Source organism: Rhipicephalus microplus, chromosome 2 (genome assembly GCF_043290135.1).
Source record: "Rhipicephalus microplus isolate Deutch F79 chromosome 2, USDA_Rmic, whole genome shotgun sequence".
Taxonomy (NCBI): domain Eukaryota; kingdom Metazoa; phylum Arthropoda; class Arachnida; order Ixodida; family Ixodidae; genus Rhipicephalus; species Rhipicephalus microplus.
Window position 1 is genome coordinate 60,735,280 of NC_134701.1, and position 19,833 is coordinate 60,755,112.

Sequence of the window (19,833 nt, forward strand, 5' to 3'; positions counted from 1 at the left end):
GAACAGATTAATTCGGCTGCATCGCTCCCAGTTCGAGATCCCCACGGACACTACGAAGATGCGATGAATCTTCAGTATGTTTGCCCTTGAACAATGCATTACTTGCATGACATACCAAAGTTTCGGGGCAAAGAAACGATTACGGACAGTCGCCTTCAAAAACACTGACAGATGATAACCATTGCATCTATTGGCTTTCGTCCGGATTTCTTTCGCTTTGTTCTTGCCACAAGTTCTCATTATGTTTAAAATATCGAGTGGCACCTCAAGGTACTTGATGGGTGTGGTCACCCATTACACAATGGCAAAATAGTGACAGATGGAAACTTGTGTGTTAAAGAAGTAGTCTACTCAAAACTCTCTGTTTAACTTCTGTTCTTATTGTCACTTTCTCGAGAAAGACGGGATCTGCACCGGCTACTGAAATTTGCACATCTGATAAACACGAACAACTGCTGTCTGTAACGATTGCCACTGCAATAATGGTAACAGCGCTATGTTGTTGTTACAATACAACCGCAAGAAAGAAAAACAACTCAGTGGACTGAGGAGCAGGTAGAGTTTATCGGCGGTTACTGCCGAGTGTAATCATCCGTTTGTCGCTCCTTCGAAAGGGCGATATCTGTTCATTGATAGACACGCTCATTCGATAGACACGCCCACACAATTGATTGTGATGTTTTTTGCGCAACGCACAGCGCAGTCGTGCCAGTGCACCACTGTTGCTATGTCGTTAGCAACAACTACATAACGGCTTGGCCAAAACGAATGCAGTGCGCCAGAAACAATATGCTATCATATTGGTTCAGTAAGCATAGCAAGTGACGAGTCTGTGTTCTCGCGTAAGAGCCAGTGAAGTGCCGGCGAGTGCGACCGACGGCTGTCGGTGGGGGGGGGGGGGGGGTGTACATTTGGGGGAAGTGCTGCAAGCGCGTCGCATCGATTATTTGTCGCTTTTTGCGCGGACACCGTACGCAATAAAAACGACTTCATTTAGATTATATGATGCCACAGCTGTGCTGTATTGCCATTTTTACGCGTCAAAATTGTGTATTCTGAAACCCAGAAGGGCCGAAGACACTTGTACGGGCCCGGTCGGTACGACTAATCTTTAGTGAAAATCATGGTTGCAGAACAGAAAGGTGAAAGTCAAATTCGCCGGTGCTTTTCTCAACGCACGATGAAAAAGAAAGCTTATGCATATTCGCACGCACTTTGTTAACGTAAAAGTACGGCTCAAGCAATACAGTGTGAAAGAATTGCCAGAGTTGCATTTCTAGCGTGGCGCCATCAAGTGACCACTGTGTTCTGCTCCAACATTCAAAGGGGGAATTGCGAACTGGAGCTCGTTTATTTCTCGACTACTGCGCGCCGATGTAAAACATTTATTTTCACTGTTCACAGTGACACCTCCAGTCTTGTAAACATCGCAACAAAGAAACACATCGCGGATGTCAAACTGATGTAAGTACGTGCGTGAAATGTAAACATATTCACTTCCGCATATTCTATGCTCCTCTGATATTGAAGCCCCCGCAGGGGCGCCTGTTAAAGCAGGCGTTTGGTGTGTAGCGACACCACGGACCCGAGCTAACGGGGGAGTTTCTACTCCCTCCCACGCCTAGCCGTGCGTGGCTTTGCCGTGTCCGGGGAAAAGGGGATCCTGGGGGTTGAGCTGACGCTGGGTGATTGGACCTTTAAGGCCCCCCGGCAGAGGCAACACACCCCTTTGGCCCCGGCTTCACGTAGACGGCACCCCTGGGCTGACCCACCCAGGGGAAATCGGTAGTCGCCTTTTCCTATTTCTCTCTCTCTCTCTACATCTTAGTCTTTTCTCGTCTTTAAATCTATCCTGTCTTCTTCTCTCTTCCATTTACTTCCGATTTCTCCTGGCGGCAAGGGTTAACCTTGTGTATGTGCTCTGTCTTGGGCACAATACATTTGGTTATAGCGGCTGTGTACAGCTGACGTTGACATGCCTCATATATATTTAGGACTTGTCACGTCCCCGTGTTGGGCTCCATGGTGGGTGGCTGGCATGGCTGCCGAACTCACATTTAGTTTATGGCTTTTTCTTCTCTCCCTTCATTGCATGATCGTCCTCTCCCGAAGAGAGGGCGCACCGAAGACTTTTGCAAGTATTTCAGCAAACCGAAAGAAACCTTTCCCCGTTACCATGTAATCCATTGTGAAACCGCTGAAAAGAACGCCAGAACTATTTCGCCTTTCGTTGTTTCCAAATGCCTCACCACTACACTTGGACCAGGTTACCAGGCTACAAGAATGGCCAGTGGGGATCTCCTCCTCGAGGTAAAAAGTCAGAGCCAGTACGAAAACCTCTCAAAACTAGAATCGTTTGGAAACATACCTATCTCAATTACACCACACCGCTCACTCAACACTTCCCGAGGCGTTGTATCTGATCAAGACTTGCTTGACCTGACTGAAGGTGAGCTCCTCGAGGGCTGGAAGGACCAGCAGGTGACACAAGTACAAAGAATCAAAATTAGGCGTGATAACAAGGAAATCCCAACAAAACACATAATTGTGACATTTTGCACCAGCACCCTGCCTGAACATCTCGAAACAGGATACTTGAAGTTGAATGTGAGACCTTACATTCCCAACCCACGACGTTGCTTCAAATGCCAGCGTTTTGGTCACGGCTCTCAGAGTTGCCGTGGCCAATTCACCTGCGGAAAGTGTGCCACCACAGGACACGCTACAGACGAGTGTAAGGTGGAGGATGGGGCCCACTGCGCAAACTGCGATGGTGCCCATCCCGCATACTCCCGAACCTGTCCAACATGGAAAAAGGAAAAAGAAATTGTTACAATCAAAATCACACAAAACATTACTTTCCGAGAAGCCCGTCAACAAGTATCTGGGCTTTTCACAAACAAACCATCGTTTTCCGATGTAGTGCAACAGGGGGCAGCACTACAACGGCCTGCGGCAACTGCCCATGCCAGGCACAGTGTGCCCAGGCGGTCGCCAATGCCCCCACCCACGGCGGGAACAGCCAAGGCTGCCCTGCCACCCGTCCCCACGGCGACAACCAAGGCCGCTGCAAGCTCTTGCAGTGGCCAGGGTATCCCAGCACCAAAGGAGGTTCCTTCGACCTCTAGCACAAGAGGACCGAAGGTTTCGCCCCCCGAGGTGGAGACCCTGGGGCCGGCCGATATGAAGGCCTCGTCTCACCAGGCGAGGTCCCAAACCCAAAACATCAGCTCGCAAATGCGGGCATGCAGTGCCTCTGAGGAGGCAATGGACACCACGGCACCCCTGGTGCAGAAAGATCGGCGTAGCTCCCTGGAGCGCGCCAAACGAAATAAAAAGCCAATAACGGGGCCCGGCGACGGCCCTGTTCTTTGAGTCTTAACTAAGCGTTAAGACTCAGACACACCCATTGTTCCTTACACACAGCACTACGTTACCTCCAATATGGCAACACAAATAATACATTGGAACGTCAGAGGACTCCTCAGAAACCTCGATGATGTTGAAGAGCTCTTTTGCAAACATTCGCCGAAAGTGCTGTGTGTACAGGAAACTCATTTAAAATCTAAAAACACGAATTTTTTGCGTCGGTATGTTCTCTTCCGAAAGGACAGAGATGATGCTGTGGCATCATCCGGCGGTGTAGCCATTATTGTTAATCAAAAAGTAGCATGCACACATTTACCACTGCAAACAACACTAGAGGCAGTGGCTGTTCGAGCAGTTCTTTTCAACAAGCTCGTCACCATCTGCTCTCTGTACATACCCCCACACCACCGTCTTGGAAAACGAGAATTCGAGTCCTTAATAGACCAACTACCCGAACCTTATCTGGTCCTTGGTGACCTGAATGCTCATAGCAGTCTATGGGGTGATTCTCGATGCGATGCACGAGGTCGTCTCATTGAACAGTTCCTTTTTTCCTCCGGTGCCTGTCTGTTGAATAGGAAAGAGGCAACATATTATAACCTTGCCAACAAAACCTACTCTTCCATAGATCTCAGCATCGCATCTCCTTCACTTGTACCATTACTCCAATGGAAAGTTCTAAATAATCCCTACGAAAGTGACCATTTTCCTGTTGTTTTGAGTACACAAACATCATACGAATGTCCTCCACGAGTTCCCAAATGGCTGGTGAACAAAGCCGACTGGGAACAATTTCAAAAGCTTACTCACTTAAATTGGACTGACATATGCGGATTAGGCATAGATGAAGCTGTGCAGTACTTCACGGCCTTTCTTACTGACGCAGCAGCCAAGTGCATCCCACAAACATCTGGACAGCCCGGCAAGCGACACGTCCCATGGTGGAACACAGAGTGTCGTAATGCGCGAAAGGAACAGAACAGGGCATGGAGGTTGCTGCGCAACTCGCCGACAGCGGAAAACCTTGAGAGCTTTAAGAAAATAAAGTCTCAAGGCAGGAGAACGCGTCGGCAGGCCAGAAGAGAAAGCTGGCACAAGTTTTTGTCAGGGATCACTTCATACACACAGGAGGCTAAAGTCTGGAACATGGTCGGTAGGACAGCAGGAAAACAAGTACACACACTTCCACTCGTAAACACTCAGGGTGATACCTTGGAAGATCAGGCAAACTTCCTCGGTGCACACTTTGAACGGGTATCCAGCTCGTCCCACTATACTGACACTTTCCAAAAATACAGAACAAGAATAGAAAAGCAGAAACTAGAACATAAATCCACTAGATACGAGGCATATAACCAAGCTTTCAGTCTAGCTGAGCTCCGAACATCTCTAAACTCCTGCAGTACTTCTGCCCCAGGTTCTGACCGCGTGGTGTATGAAATGTTAAAAAACCTACCAGCCGAAACACGAAAAACCTTACTTTGTTTATACAATGCTATCTGGTTTTCTGGCACTATCCCTACCTCCTGGAAAGAGGCTATTATTATTCCCATTTTGAAAGAGGGCAAGGACCCTTCTTTAGCTTCCAGTTATAGGCCTATTGCACTTACAAGCTGCTTGTGCAAAGTATTCGAAAAAATGATAAACTGCCGACTTCTACATATTCTTGAAACAAACAATTTGCTCGACCCATTTCAGTGCGGGTTTCGAGAAAGTAGATCCACCACAGACCACCTCGTTCGTATCGAGGCACAGATAAGAGACGCCTTCGTCCATAAACAATATTTTCTCTCTGTGTTCCTCGATATTGAAAAGGCGTATGATACAACATGGCGTTTCGGAATTCTAAGAGACCTGTCCCACCTTGGTGTGCGCGGAAGAATGTTTCACATAATCGAAAGTTACCTGTCAAACCGGACATTCCGTGTCCGTCTAGGCAGTGTGCTCTCCCAAACATTTGTCCAGGAAACAGGCGTGCCACAAGGTGGTGTGCTTAGTTGCACACTTTTTATCATCAGAATGAATTCTTTGCACTTGTCCATTCCCCGCATGATGTTCTATTGTACATATGTCGACGACGTTCAGCTTGGCTTCAAGTCATGCAACTTAGCCATGTGTGAGCGGCAGGTTCAGATGGGTTTAAATAAGGTCTCCAAATGGGCAGACGAAAACGGATTTCGACTTAACCCACAAAAAAGCACGTGTGTCTTGTTCTCTCGAAAGAGAGGCATGCACTCGGAACCTGACATTCGGCTGAACGGGCAACGTCTGTCCGTCAAAGCCGAGCATAAATTCTTAGGCTTAATCTTGGACAACAAGTTGACCTTCGTACCGCACATCAAGTATTTAAAAACAAAATGTTTAAAAGCCATGAATGTTATTAAAGTGTTGTCACGTACTACGTGGGGTAGTGATAGGCAATGCCTCATGAACCTTTATAGAAGCCTTATTCGTACCCGCTTAGATTATGGGGCCGTTGTCTATCAGTCTGCCACTCAAAGTGCCTTGAAGATGCTTGACCCCGTGCACCATTTGGGCATCCGCCTTTCTACGGGTGCTTTTCGCACCAGCCCCGTAGAAAGCCTTTATGTTGAGTCAAATGAGTGGTCGCTTCATCTGCAGAGAAGTTACATGTCCTTTGTTTATTTCCTTAAGGTGAAAGCAGACAAGAAGCACCCCTCATACTCCACTATTATTGATTTGTCGAGCTCCATTCTGTTTCAAAACAGGCCTTCGATGAGGCAGCCCTTCTCAGTTCGCCTGAAAAGTCTAGCTGAGGAAACTGGAGTCTCACTTGAACATAGTTTAATGGCTCCTGTAGCATATCTGCCACCGTGGCAGTGGCAGACTATAGACTACGATGTGTCTTTCCTAGAGGTTACAAAAACATGCACCTATTGCCCATATCCGAACATACTTTCTGGAACTTCAACACAAATACACATGTCCTGAGTTCTTCACAGATGCCTCCAAGACTAACTCCTCTGTGTCCTACGCTGCTGTCGGCCCATCCTTTTCGGATGCTGGCCCTCTACATCCACGCACAAGTATCTTCACAGCGGAAGCTTACGCGATACTGGTGGCAGCTAAACACATCAAACAATTACAAATACAAAAAGCAGTAATTTATACAGACTCCCTCAGTGTGGTAACGGCTCTGCACAGTCTTAAAAAACAAAAAAACCCAGTCCTTGTCTCACTTTACTCCATTTTGTGCACACTCTACACGCACAAACAACATGTTGTAGGGTGCTGGGTGCCAGGGCACCGTGAGATCCAAGGCAACGTGAGGGCGGATCAGCTCGCTGCATCCGTCCATGAGAGCACCGCCATTACACCCATATCAATCCCGGTCCTTGATCTGAAGCCGTCTCTCAAACGAAACCTCAGAGACTACTGGCAGAGCAAGTGGGATACACACACACAAAACAAACTACACGTTATCAAGCCACACCTTTGCCATTGGCCACCAGTATCAAAATCACGTCTAACAGAGGTAACACTAACAAGACTCAGGATAGGGCACACATACACGACACACACACATCTTTTATCCGGTGGTGATCCACCATTGTGTGATAAATGTGGTGAGGCTTTAACAGTTCTTCACGTTTTAATCCAATGTAAACAGTTAGACACTCTAAGAAGACAACACTTCCCATTACCCTACCGACAACATATACCTTTACACCCTGCAATGTTTGTCGGTAGGGAACCACTTTTCACCCATAAATCATTGTTAGCTTTTTTAAAAGATGTTAATTTTTACCATGTTTTATACCCAGGCATTGCGTAGCGTGACCTCTCAAGAGAGGTCGCTGCTGCTGTGATTACATTTAAAAGCACTTGCCTCGCAGCCCTTGGACACAAGGGCACTGATGAGGCAAGTGTGCTAGTGCCAAATATTTTTACATGTTTTTATTATCAAAACTTTTGTCACCCTTTTTAATATGCATATCACGCCACTGTCATGTCTTTAATACTTATGTTTCTACCCGCATTATCGCGAGGAATTTTAAGGCCCCTATACAGCCACGCAACATATCATTGTCCGCATCTCTATACTCATTGAAATGGCGCTCTTTGGCCATCAATTGGCCCTTGCGCCATAAAACACCACACATCATCATCCTCTGATATTGAAGCGTTGTTGACACTACATGAATAAAAAAATGAATGTGCTAGACAGCGTAATGGGCAGCGTTGTTTTTTTTACCATAAACATATGTCTCAGCACATTCAAGAATGAAACACTACAAATAAGTGATTTCACATACTGTCATGTGCATTTTTAACACGCCATCATCATTCACCAAGCTTCCATCACGCCACCATCATCCATTTTGCTCACTAAGCCTTCTACCAAACACATTTTGCCTCGTCACCATCACCCGGTGTTTTCCACCGTCTACACCAGTGCCTCGCCACCACCACCACCATCTGCCACCAATTTTGTCCCTCTAGCCGTCATCAGCCGGCATTTTCTGCCGTCAGCTTCATTGGCTAGCCACCGCCACCATCATTTGCCGTCATTTTTTTCACTCTCGCCGTCATCAGCCATTATTCCCATTGTAGTTTCCACTATATCCACCAAAATTTTCACCATATAGACTATTTGTTTCACCATATCCACCAACAATTCGAGCATCCACCAACCCAGGATTTTCAATAGGGTTGAGCATTTCTCTATCACCTGATTGATAGTATGAATGTGGTCGATTGTTGAGTAGCCTGTTCGAAGTCATGCTTGTTCTTTTGGTTGATTGAATTCCAATATTTTGTTAATTCTGTTAGCGATTACCTTTCTAAATAACTTGTATACGATGGAAGGCAAGCTGTTGGGCCTGTAATTGTTCAGGTACTTGTCATCCTCTTTTTTGTAGATTAACATGACGTTAGCATTCATCACAAATTTCTCCCCGTCAGACGAAACTTCGTAAGCGGGATGGCTACTTTTTCTAGCTCAGTCTGTCCTTCGTGTTTCAGCAGATGTGATATCACCTGATTCTTACTAGCAGATTTGCCTTTTTGCATTCTCTCGAAGGCTTTCCTGGCTTCTGTCAATATTGGTGGGATGTCATCTGGGTTACTGGTAGTTCCTACATTATGGTCGAAGTTCTCGCGGCTACTGTACATATACCCGTAAAACACCTCCATTACTTTGACTATCTTATTCATATTGGTAGTTACTTTGCCTTCCCTAGTGCATACATCTGGTTTTTGCCTGTCCACTTTCTTTTCCACTGCATTGACGCTTCCTCCATTCTTCAGAGCATGCTTTGTTCTTCCCATGATATTCCTTTTTACGTCGAATACTATAGGCTTAAAAATCAACTTCGGAAGTACTGCCAGTTCTATTTTGTTGGTTGTGTTGGCAGCTGTAAGGCTTTGAGGTTTCTTAGTAAGCTTTTTCGTTTTCTGAGACAGCTTGCTATAGTGTCCGGTCAAACAAGTGTGCCTCTAACTTCCACTGAACAATCGATAGTGATACTCATCAGATTTATGCTATAGTATGTCTCCATGTTAGCAGCTATATATAAGTGAAAAAGCAACCCCACCCCTGGTTCTCTTTTCTCGGCGAAGCCACGGGAGAAAAGAACCTGCCCGTTCTGTAGCACTGTATGGCCTGTTCAGCCCTCCTAATCTCACTGAACCCTGCCACAACCCATTTAACACCTTCTAGCTCCTCGTATAGCGCAGCAAGATTTGCATCACTAGATGAGGTTCTAACTTTGAACGTTTTTCAAGTTGAAGTTTCAATGAAGGCCACTCCAGACACACCTGTTTTTAGCACCCTTTGCTGTGTCCAGATCTGACCACCGCGATGGTCAGTTGCTTTGCAGCCTGGGCACTGAGGGTTAATTGGCGTATAGTGACTAGACACTATGCACCAGGGTGGCTAATCCTCCTCTCGTGAGGAAGTTCATAACCGGCGGTGGTCACCGCTGAAGCCGCACCCTATGCCTCCTCTTAGGGCGCATTCACATGGAGCATTCCTGCCTCGAAAGTCCGCCGGATCCGATTCAGTGGCGGTGAGATTCGCCGAAAAGGCCATATCTGCACCGATTGCTCTCAAACCAATTTTCGCGCCGTCTGCCACCGTATCTATTCGCGCGGCCCAATAGAAGCGCTAGTCAAAAAATTTTAATAAATGGCGGCCAAGCCACATACTCAATTGTGATGTCACAGTACGCGTAACTGGATGTTTTAACCAACGAGTGTTTTGCCCACTCTGTGCTTACTTCATGTCCCTATTGCGTGGAAGAGGAGACCAAGCTTGTCGTTGGCGTGACTAAGGTTCTCATGGTCTTGCAGAGCAAGACGAACCCACCAACGCCGTTGGCGTCGGCAGTTTTTTCTGCTCTCCTCGCATTACAAGACAGCGACTTGCCAACAAAGTAAGCAATAAAACTTCATCTTGCTTTCTTTATACGGGAATCGTGGAAGTCTGGACCACCGGGTAGCGTAGTAATGTTTGCGAGCCACGACAACCACCGACTGACAGTGCATCCATCCGGCGTTCGCCCCGCGGTAGATGGCATATTCGGCACCGTGGGGTGCGTCCAGTACGAACAACGCTGCGTAAATGCGGCAGGAGAATCGCACTCGCGGTAGGAAGCGGATGCTTCAGTGTGAACTAGGGGTTAATGCATTTTCATTATCACACGGAATTTTGCTATTCCGCTTGAAAATTGCTCGGCATTCCGATTCTAACCACAGACCGCTTGCACGCCAGGCTGATACTCCGACCACGACGCCATCACTGTGCTCATGACCGTTCATCACTACGTTAGTAATTCCGGATTCAGCTTTGCAGTTCAGACTATGTTTGTGAAAGTGACCTGGATATCTATCAGATTTTGGGGTACCGTTTCAAACACTTTGCGAAAATTAGTGAAAAATTGTCAGCTTATTCATTGTTGTCATGTGCTGTTAGCCAAACATACTGAAATTCTGCTAGTTTTGTTATACCTGAGCTGCCCAGACGACATTCATGCCACCAGTTCGTGAAAATCCTAAAAGACTCGAGATATTATTATACTGCGCTGTAAATAAGATGCACTAACATTTTTCAGCACAATGAAATAAATATATTTGGCTTTAGTTTTATGTGAGTTTTTTGCTACCTGCCCATGACTACGGTGACTACACTTGTCGTCTTCCAGACTCTTCAAAAAACGCCAGTATCAAGAAATGATATGAACATAAAACCCGTATATCTCGCGATAACAATGTGGCTTTTTTAGCACAAGAGGTGATACTACCTCCGGACCTCTAGCTTTTTAAGTGTCTGAACCATGCAGCAAACCAATTAAACCAGCATTGTTAGTTTCATTTTTTTATTTCTTGGTGATATCCTTAAAGGTAATTTCGGCGAGTTTTAGTTGTTTAAGTGAACACTGACTTAAAGTACATAATCAATGTTTCTACACTTTCTGTAGTATTTGTTATAATTTATCTGCTGTAACTATATCAGGAATAGCTGCATCAACCTTCTTGCTTCCATTAAATAATGGTAAAAGAAAAAAAAACGTTTGAATCGCACTCAAGGTGAGTGTTCAGGTTGACAAAAATTTCTTAGCCTGTTTGACTTCCAGATAGAGTTTTGTTTGCACACTTAAGCCATGCTTTATTATTCACTGTATTGCTTTTATTACCTTGACTTTTATGGAGTATCTCAAAATAGGTGTTTTTCTGAGAAGCTTGCATGTCTGTTCGTTAAAATGAGGCTTGCTTTATTTTTCCATTTAAACGTCTCTGAGAAACCTACGTGTTCACTAGCTAGGTTACAGTATCACAAAAAGCAGGCCTAAATGCGTTGATGTCGCCGCGTGTTTTGACGGATTGATATTGATGCCACATATGTAATTTAGGTGTGTGCACCTGTGTAGCGGGAACCAGGGTGGTGGCAGAAGAAGGGGACGTTCGGATGATGGCAAAAGCTTTCTGGTGCGCGTTCACTGCTGTACACCGTCCAGTCGACCGTTACGTTGGCTCTGAATAAACCCCTTTCGTAGACGTAACGAAGTGGTTGAGGTGCGTGGTACGGCACGTCGACGTACCATGGACCACAGCTGTTCGGAGTTCGCCGAAGCCGTCGTCTTGCTGGTCTCCCACCGACAACAATCGTCATGGCCGAGAGCAAAGGTCGGGACTCAACTCCCTCGACTTCGCGCAGGTCTACGCTGGCTACACCTAAGCATCACTACATGGAACCCCGCCCGTTCGCGGGAATGTAGGCGAAGATGTGGAAGCGTAGCTAACGAACTAGAAAATGGTGAGCCGGTACAACCACTGGAACTCTATTGATCAGCTGGATAACGCAGCACTGTTTCTCACGGGCACTGCCCTGATGGGGTATGAAGACCACGAAGAGACCTTGACAACGTGAGCTTTTTTTTTCTCAAGAACTGGAGGAGTGTTTTGGTTAATCCGACTCAAAGAAGAAAAGCGCGGAGCGAACTCTGGCTGGAAGAGCTCAGACTCCTAGAGAACGTGCACTGCTTATATAGAGGGTGTTCTTAAGCTTTGCAAGATTATAAACCCACAGATGTCTGAAGAAGACAAGGTCGGACACCCCTTGAAGGGCATAGCGGAAGACGTTTAGAATTTTCTGATAAGCAGGGATGACCTCACCTCTGTCTTCGACGTCCAACACCACTGCCGCACGTTTGAAAAACTGAAGACTCGTCGCAATGCCCCGAAATTCGGTAGGCTGTCAAATGTTACAACGCTCGCCAGCGTCAACTTGAGCACGCCCACCGACCTTGTCGCTACTATTCGGGAAATAGTGCGTGAAGACCTGCAGCGACATGGTGGTGGGGTTGTAGTGCGTGAAGAGCTGCAGCGACATGGTGGTGGGGTTGACGAAACCATTACTCATCCACCTACCAATCCATCCTACAACACGGCGGCGCCATTAGCGCCTTTGCCACCATCAATATGTGTGACAGACGTCAGCGAAACTGCAACTTCATGGCCACGTCGCGACTCATTCACGGCCGACCAGCGCTATGGCCAACGCCTTCGTCACAGCCCTGCCACACAGAGGTGGGCAGCCCCTGCTCAGCAAGGTCGTCACCGGCCTTTTACAGCTGAGCGCTCTCAGCATCGGTTCGGCGGGCGTCCTTCACCAGTCTGCTACAACTGTGGCTTTGAAGGCCAAATTGACAGGTATTGCAACTACCGGTAGCCGCCAAGGTACGAGCGATCACCGAGGTATAACCGTTCGGGCGTTGCCCGAGCAACGACATTCCCGGGAAGCGTGTCTCGCAAAATCTTAGGACCACTACGAAACCAATCTCCGGCCTCTGACCACAGTGCGACACCACCGCCTGCCCCTCGCGCCAACCGATTAACATCTCCTCGGCGCCGCCACTCTACGCCTCCTACGAAAAACTAGCTGGTGCAGCCATTGGAGGTGAGGTCGCCGGACAGTCTTCGATTTCAACAGATATACCTCCGTTAGCTTTCATGTTTAGAAATAAGGTTCGAGTGCTTATCGATGGTGTACCTACAATGGCGTTGGCGGACACAGGTGCAACCGTGTCAGTGATGAGTTTAGTTTTCACCCGCCTCCTTGGACGAAAAGTTATGTTTCGTTGGGATGGCCCTGATACGTTTCGTGGAGTGAGAGGAGAGGTGTTGACACCTGTTGGTGTCTGCACTGTGACTGTTAGTTTGGCGTGCCAGAACTTTGTTGCAGAGTTTGCTGTTCTCTCTCATACTATGCATGACGTTATTCTGGGACTCGATTTCTTGAAGCTTTGTGGTGCCACTGTCGATTGTCGCTTAGGACAAATTACAGTAGATAACGACATTCCAGTTGCGTTTATAGAAAACAAGACCTGTCAGGAAAGTGCTCTTTGCGTGTCCGTTGACACAAATGTGCCGTCAGTGTCTGCGAAATGTGTCCGTTTTGTCTGTTCACCTGCATTGAGAAAACATTTGACGCAACTGTGGAGCGCGTGCATATCAGTTGCTTAAAAAATACAGTTTAATACTCTACTGCACGCTCTCGGTTGCGCATGGGCATACTTGTTTATGGGTTATTAACTGCTCTGATGAACGAACAGTGCTGCCGGAGGGTCTGAAACTTGCTAAGATCCATGATCACCAAGTATTCTCGCTTGCCATTCTTGAAGAAAGCAGCGATTGCCCGGGTAAGACCACAGCGATAATCTGCACGCCAGGGACACCACTATTATGGCTATGATTGACAAGTCACTCAGCACCAAGGAACGTAATGAATTGGCGAATATTCTGCGCAAACATGCCAGTATTTTTGATTTCGCTCAGAACGATCCACCGTCAATCCTGCTTCTCGTGTAAAGCACCCAGCACCGAATCGGCACGACATCCCATTGACCTCTCCGACAGAAACCATATCGTGTATCACCTTCGGAACGTGCAGTTATTAATGATGCTGAAGAAAAATGTAATTCAAGAATCATGTAGTCCGTGGGCCACTCCAGTAATTCTAGTGAAGAAGAAGGACGGGACAAGGCGATTTTGTGTTGACTACCACCGTCTCAACGCAATCACTAAAAAAGACGTATACCTACTCCCGCGGATTGATGATGCTATCGACTTTCTATCATCGGCCTCTTACTTTTCGTCTGTGGATTTCAGGTCAGGCTACTGGCAGATTCCAATGCACGAGAAAGACAAGGAAAAACGGCGTTTGTTACAACAGATGGACTATTTGAATTTAATATGATGCCGTTTGGACTCTACAACGCACCTGCAACTTTTGAGCGCTTTATGAACAACATTCTGGGTGTATTTAAGAAAGAAGTGTGTATGTGTTACTTGGATGACGTTGTAATTTCTAAGCGCACCTTTTGTGAGCACAGCACGCGCCTCGGTCTCGTGCTGGACTGCCTAAGCAAAGCTCGCTTGGTGCTCAACTCAAAGAAATGTAGTTTTAGAGAGCGCTAAACACTCGTCCTTCGGCACTTAGTAGACAAAGAAGGCATACGACCAGATCCCGCCAAGACGGCTGCATTGGAAGCATTTAAGCAACTTCACTCAGTGAAATGACTGCGCAGCTTTTTGTGGCTTTGTTCATACTTTCGCCGATTCATCCCTGGCTTTGCCAATATCGCATACCTGCTCACATGTCTGCTACAGAAAGGTGCGTAGTTTGACTTGACCCCTGAAGTGATGTTTCTTTTGACATCTCACCTGATTCTTCGGCACTTCAGTCCTCTGGCTCCCACTAAGCTTCACACAGACGCCAGCGGTATTGGTGTAGGTGCTGTCCTGGTTCAACGCTTGGATAACCAAGAATACGTCGTAGCGTATGCAAGTCACTCACTCAGCAAGTCCAAGCGTAACTACACGGTCACAGAGCAAGAATGCCTTGCAGTAGTCTTCGCAGTGCAGCGCTTCCGGTCCTACCTGTATGGACGCCCCTTTACCGTCGTAACAGACCATCATTCTCTCTGCTGGTTGGTCAATCTGCGTGAGCCATCTGGTCGGCTTGCGCGCTGGGCACTTCGTCTACAAGAATACGACTTCACGGTTTTCTATAAAAGCAGCCGACGTTACGCTGACGCAGATTGTCTTTCGTGACTACCGCTTCCAAAACGGAATGTGACGCGGAAGACTTCGACACCAACATCGCATCACTAGACCAACCATTACCCGATGCGAGAACCTTTAAGGATGAGCAACAAAGGGACAGCACCATACAGCAACTTCTTGCTACTAAACCAAAATCATCGCCTACACGCTTCTGCATCCGAGACAAGCTATTTTACAAAAAGAACTACACCAGCACCAGCTCACGATACCTTCTGGTGGTTCCGAAGAGTCTTCGCGTTTATGTCTCACAGGCTATGCATGATGACTCAACAACTCGAAAGAAACTGCGGCTAAAGCTCCTGTACCAAATATTTCATGGTAAAACCGGCATTCGAAAAGAAAAGTACCTTCACAGTCCTCATTATATCTCTTCGCGAAATGATCAATGTTTCAAGATTTTAGAGTACCGTACCAAATCTTATTTGTATGCTAATTCGTTTTTGTTCGTTCTATTAGTAGTAGTAGTATTATTTTTATTTACAGTAAGCCGGATACAGAGCTCACTGCAGGGGCAAAGGGCTAAAGGCGAACAGCCTGACCATTAGAGAATGGAATCACTTATCAAATGAACAAGTGTGCTGAAATAATGAAGATGTGTTTTTCTCGACATTGTAACCCCCCTGCTGCAGCGCCTTCAGGCTAAGCGGGGTAATCATTGAATAAAGAATAAAGAAAAAAACCGGTCATCTAGGCACAGCGAAAACTCTTTGTCATCTCCAAGAAAGATTCTACAGACCCAAAGTGCACCAGACGACGGAACAATACATGTCTAGCTGTAACGAGTGTCAACGTCGTAAGCGCCCAACAAGTGCTCCTCCAGGGCGAGAACATCCGGTCCCGTCCCCTAGAACTCCATTTGAGCAAGTCGGGATTGACCTCTTTGGGTCCTTTCTCCGGTCTTCAGATGGAAATCGCTGGATAGTCGTCTGCACTGACCATTTAACACGATACTGCGAAACAGCTGCCATACCATCGGCAACTGCAGCCGATGTGTCTCTCTTCATGCTATGTTTTCTAATTCTTCGACATGGACCTCCCAAAATTAGGATCAGTGACCGTGGTCGACGATTCACAGCAGACGTAGTGGAAGAGATGCTTCGTATCTGTGCCTCAAGGTTCCGGCACTCTACACCATATCATTCCCAAACCAACGGTCTAACTGAACGAACGAACAGAACTCTCTCGAACATGCTGTCTATGTATGTCGCATCAGATCACAAGGACTAGGACAGCATTCTGCCTTTTATCACATATGCATTCAACACCGCACAGCATGAAACTACCGGCTACAGTCCTTTCTTTCTTCTGTATGCTCGATTACCTCGTCGTAACCTGAGTACCACCTTCCCGTGTTTCGACCACCATGATCCCTGCATATCTGAGATCATCTGTCGGGCAGAAGAAGCTAGACACCGTGCTTATTTGCGCAATCTTGCTTTGCAAGACTGCTCGAAGGCACATTTTGACCACCGACGCTGACACGTGATGTATACAATCGCGGCGACTTAGTGTTGCTGTGGACACCAACTAGAAAACACGGTTTGAGCGAGAAACTGCTTGCGCACTATGCGGGGCCTTATCTTGTTCTAGACCGTATCAGTGATTTAGTTTACCGCATAGCTCATCTCCATTTGAACAGCCGACGGTCTGCAAAAACTTAACTTGCTCATGTTGCACGTTTGAAGCGCCTTATTCAACGAGAGACTGTTTGACTCGCCCCACCGCGGTGGTCTAGTGGCTAAGGTACTCGGCTGCTGACCCGCAAGTCGCGGGTTTGAATCCCGGCTGCGGCGGCTGCATTTCCGATGGAGGCGGAAATGTAGGCCCGTGTGCTCAGATTTGGGTGCACGTTAAAGAACCCCGGGTGGTCGAAATTTCCGGAGCCCTCCACTAGGGCGTCTCTCATAATCAAATGGTGGTTTTGGGACGTTAAACCCCACATATCAATCAATCAAACTGTTTGACTCGCCCAGTGGGCTTCGTCTGCGCGGAAGGAAATGTTACCACATATGTAATTTGGGTGTGTGCATCTGTGTAGCGGGGAACAGAGTGGTGGCAGAAGAAGGGGACGTTCGGTTGATGGCAAAAGCTGATGCAAGAGTTGATGGCAAGAGCAAGAGCGGGTGACAGAAGAAGAATGTGCTGGACGGCTACCTTGAGAGAGCCTGCAAGACGGCGATACGCTCGAACACGCAATTAGCTGGTCGTGCTTGCTCTAGGGTTTTGGCCTAAGTTTGTGTAGTGGCTGTGGTTCCTTTGTCTTTATTAGGTGTTCCTCTAGTGCTTTTACAGGTAAGTAAGTGCTTTTAGCGCCAGAAAGAGCACTTAAATGCCGTTTTCTTCACCTGGACCAGAGGCTTGCCTCTGGTCTGCTTCACTTCCGCCACAAGAAATACCAGTGGATCAGTTTCTGCGCAACGGCATTCCCGCAGTTCTTGTGGCCCTCGTCCCTAGCAATGACGGCTTCATTCGGATGAAGAATCCGAAAGTGGTCCAGGCGGAGCTTAGAGCTGCGATGTCTCACTTTCACAGCATCACAGAGGTCCGCCAGTTCGGCAGAGGTGGTATTCTATGTTTTTCATCTGATCAGCTCTGTGTCCAAGACCTATGAAGTGCTCGAGTTTCGCGATCAATCCGGTGAGCGCCTTTATTCCCCCGCATCTGGCATGTGTGAAAGGTATTGTTCGCGGTATCGATGTAAACTTAACCCCGTCTGAGGTATTAGAGATGTTTGCCGTGGCTGGTGCTATCTCCGTTTATAGGTGTGCACGACTGGTAGAGAAGCAGGAGATGTCGACTGAGTCGGTAATTGTAACCTTTTCTGGGGCGAATCTCCCAAGCGAAATCAAGGCATGGCCACTAATATACAAAGTGGAACCGCTATCGCGGCGACCACTCCAGTGTACGAAGTGCTGGCGATACGGTCACACTATCAAAGGATGCAGGTCAGAACTCAGATGGCGAGTGTGTGGTGACAACCACGAAACAAATTACTGCAAAGCTAAAGAAGACAAATGTTGTCTCTGCAACAAACAACACTGTGCAGATAGTCCCGATTGCTCCGCTAAGGCTCGAGAAATGCAAATTCTTGAAATTATAGTGCGTAGACGCTGTTCTCGACGAGAAGCCCTAGCGGAAATACAGGCTAGAACTCAGGGGTATTCCAGTGTTGCAGCACGACATCTCTCCGAAATAAATGGGTCGATTTCCCTGAATATAACGCAGGCCGTAGAAAAAGCTCTAGAAAAAGTCATGGAACGACTGACTTCTAGCCTTTGCGATTCACTATCTCAAATTTTGGCTAACCAGATGACTCGCATATTTGGTACAACAGGAGAGTCAGGCCTAGTATCGCAACATGTTGAGAGTTCACGACCAATAGCTGACGGTGAATCTGAAACTGTGCCATCGTATTATCCGCCCGCAGGAGCCTCTGCAATAGGCGTCCACAGCCAAAAATGAGGAACTTGAAACCGCACCTTCGTATTCTCCGTCTGCAGCACCCCCTGAAGTAGATATGCAATGTCTAAGTGAAGACAAACCTGCATATACAATAGATTTTGATGACATGGATTTGCACCTAGGTCCCTGAAGCGATCTAGATCTCCTGTGTCAAGGAAAACTAACTCACCGAAACAACAAAGAACAAAAAGCATCTGAAGCAAAAGGAGAGCCTTTCAAAGAGAGATTTCTTGAAAGAAAGCATTCTAGAGATATCTATAGCGGAAGCAGCTCTTTCGAAACCATAGGGTCACTTAAGATTCTCCATTGGAATTGCCGATCAATTCATTCTGCATCTACGAATTTGGTATACTTGACTTCTAAATTCGCTCCTGATATTATAGCATTACAAGAGACATGACTATCTGTACATAATTTGTTCCATCAAAATACCTTCCGCGCTTTTCGACTAGACCGTTCATCGAGAGATGGGGGTCTAGCTTTCTTTAATAATGACACAATTATTATGAGAGTCAAATGCTCATACAAACATATGTCGCCAGAATGCGAAATTTCGGCGGTAGACATTATACTGCCCAACTGCACTCCTTTCATTTTAGTCAATATGTATTTTCCGGATGGAGACACACGAATTTTGGATCTAGCTATAAAGTCGTAGTGCAATGACAAAGGGTTAGTTGGTGGCTTTAATTCCCACCACACGAGTTAGGGTTTTAAATCTGATCTGAGTGGGAAACGCTTGTGGGAATGAACAATGGCTAATGACCTGACGTGCCTCAACGTCAGAACTCTACATTTATTTGTATTCACTCCTTGTCGGCCTTAAATTTAGGCTTTGGCAGTTCGGCCATTACTACTCCTTCTTGGAAAGCGCTGGACTGTGGCACCAACAGTGACCACTTACCGATAAGTTTCAAAATTTCTTGCCCGATAATTCCATTTTGTTCAAATGTAAGGGTATTTGTAAATTACACTAAATTTAAGAATGATCTGAAGTCACCATTGGCTTTTCACTCGAAAGAGAGCGAAGATACAAAAGCACTGAAGATAAACGCAGTCAATAAAAGATCCTACAAAAGAGCCGAATGTACTGTTGAATCCACAAAAAGGCTATATAGCCGTTGGTGGAATGATGAATGTACAAGAGAGCACCGACGACGTCAGGCAGCTTGGAATCAGCTCTTACATAATCAATCCCCCCAAAACTGGGCCGATTATAAATTCATTGCTGTGGGCTTTAAGAGAACGGTAGCTCAAGCTAAACAAGTATATGACAGAAGACATTATGAATACCTGTCAAAGCCTAAACATATGAAACCTTTGTTCTGATATATGACAGCTCAGAAAATCTTGCCATCACCAGTTAATGCAGCTTGTGATAGTCTGTCGGCGCAAGAATTGACCACTATTTTA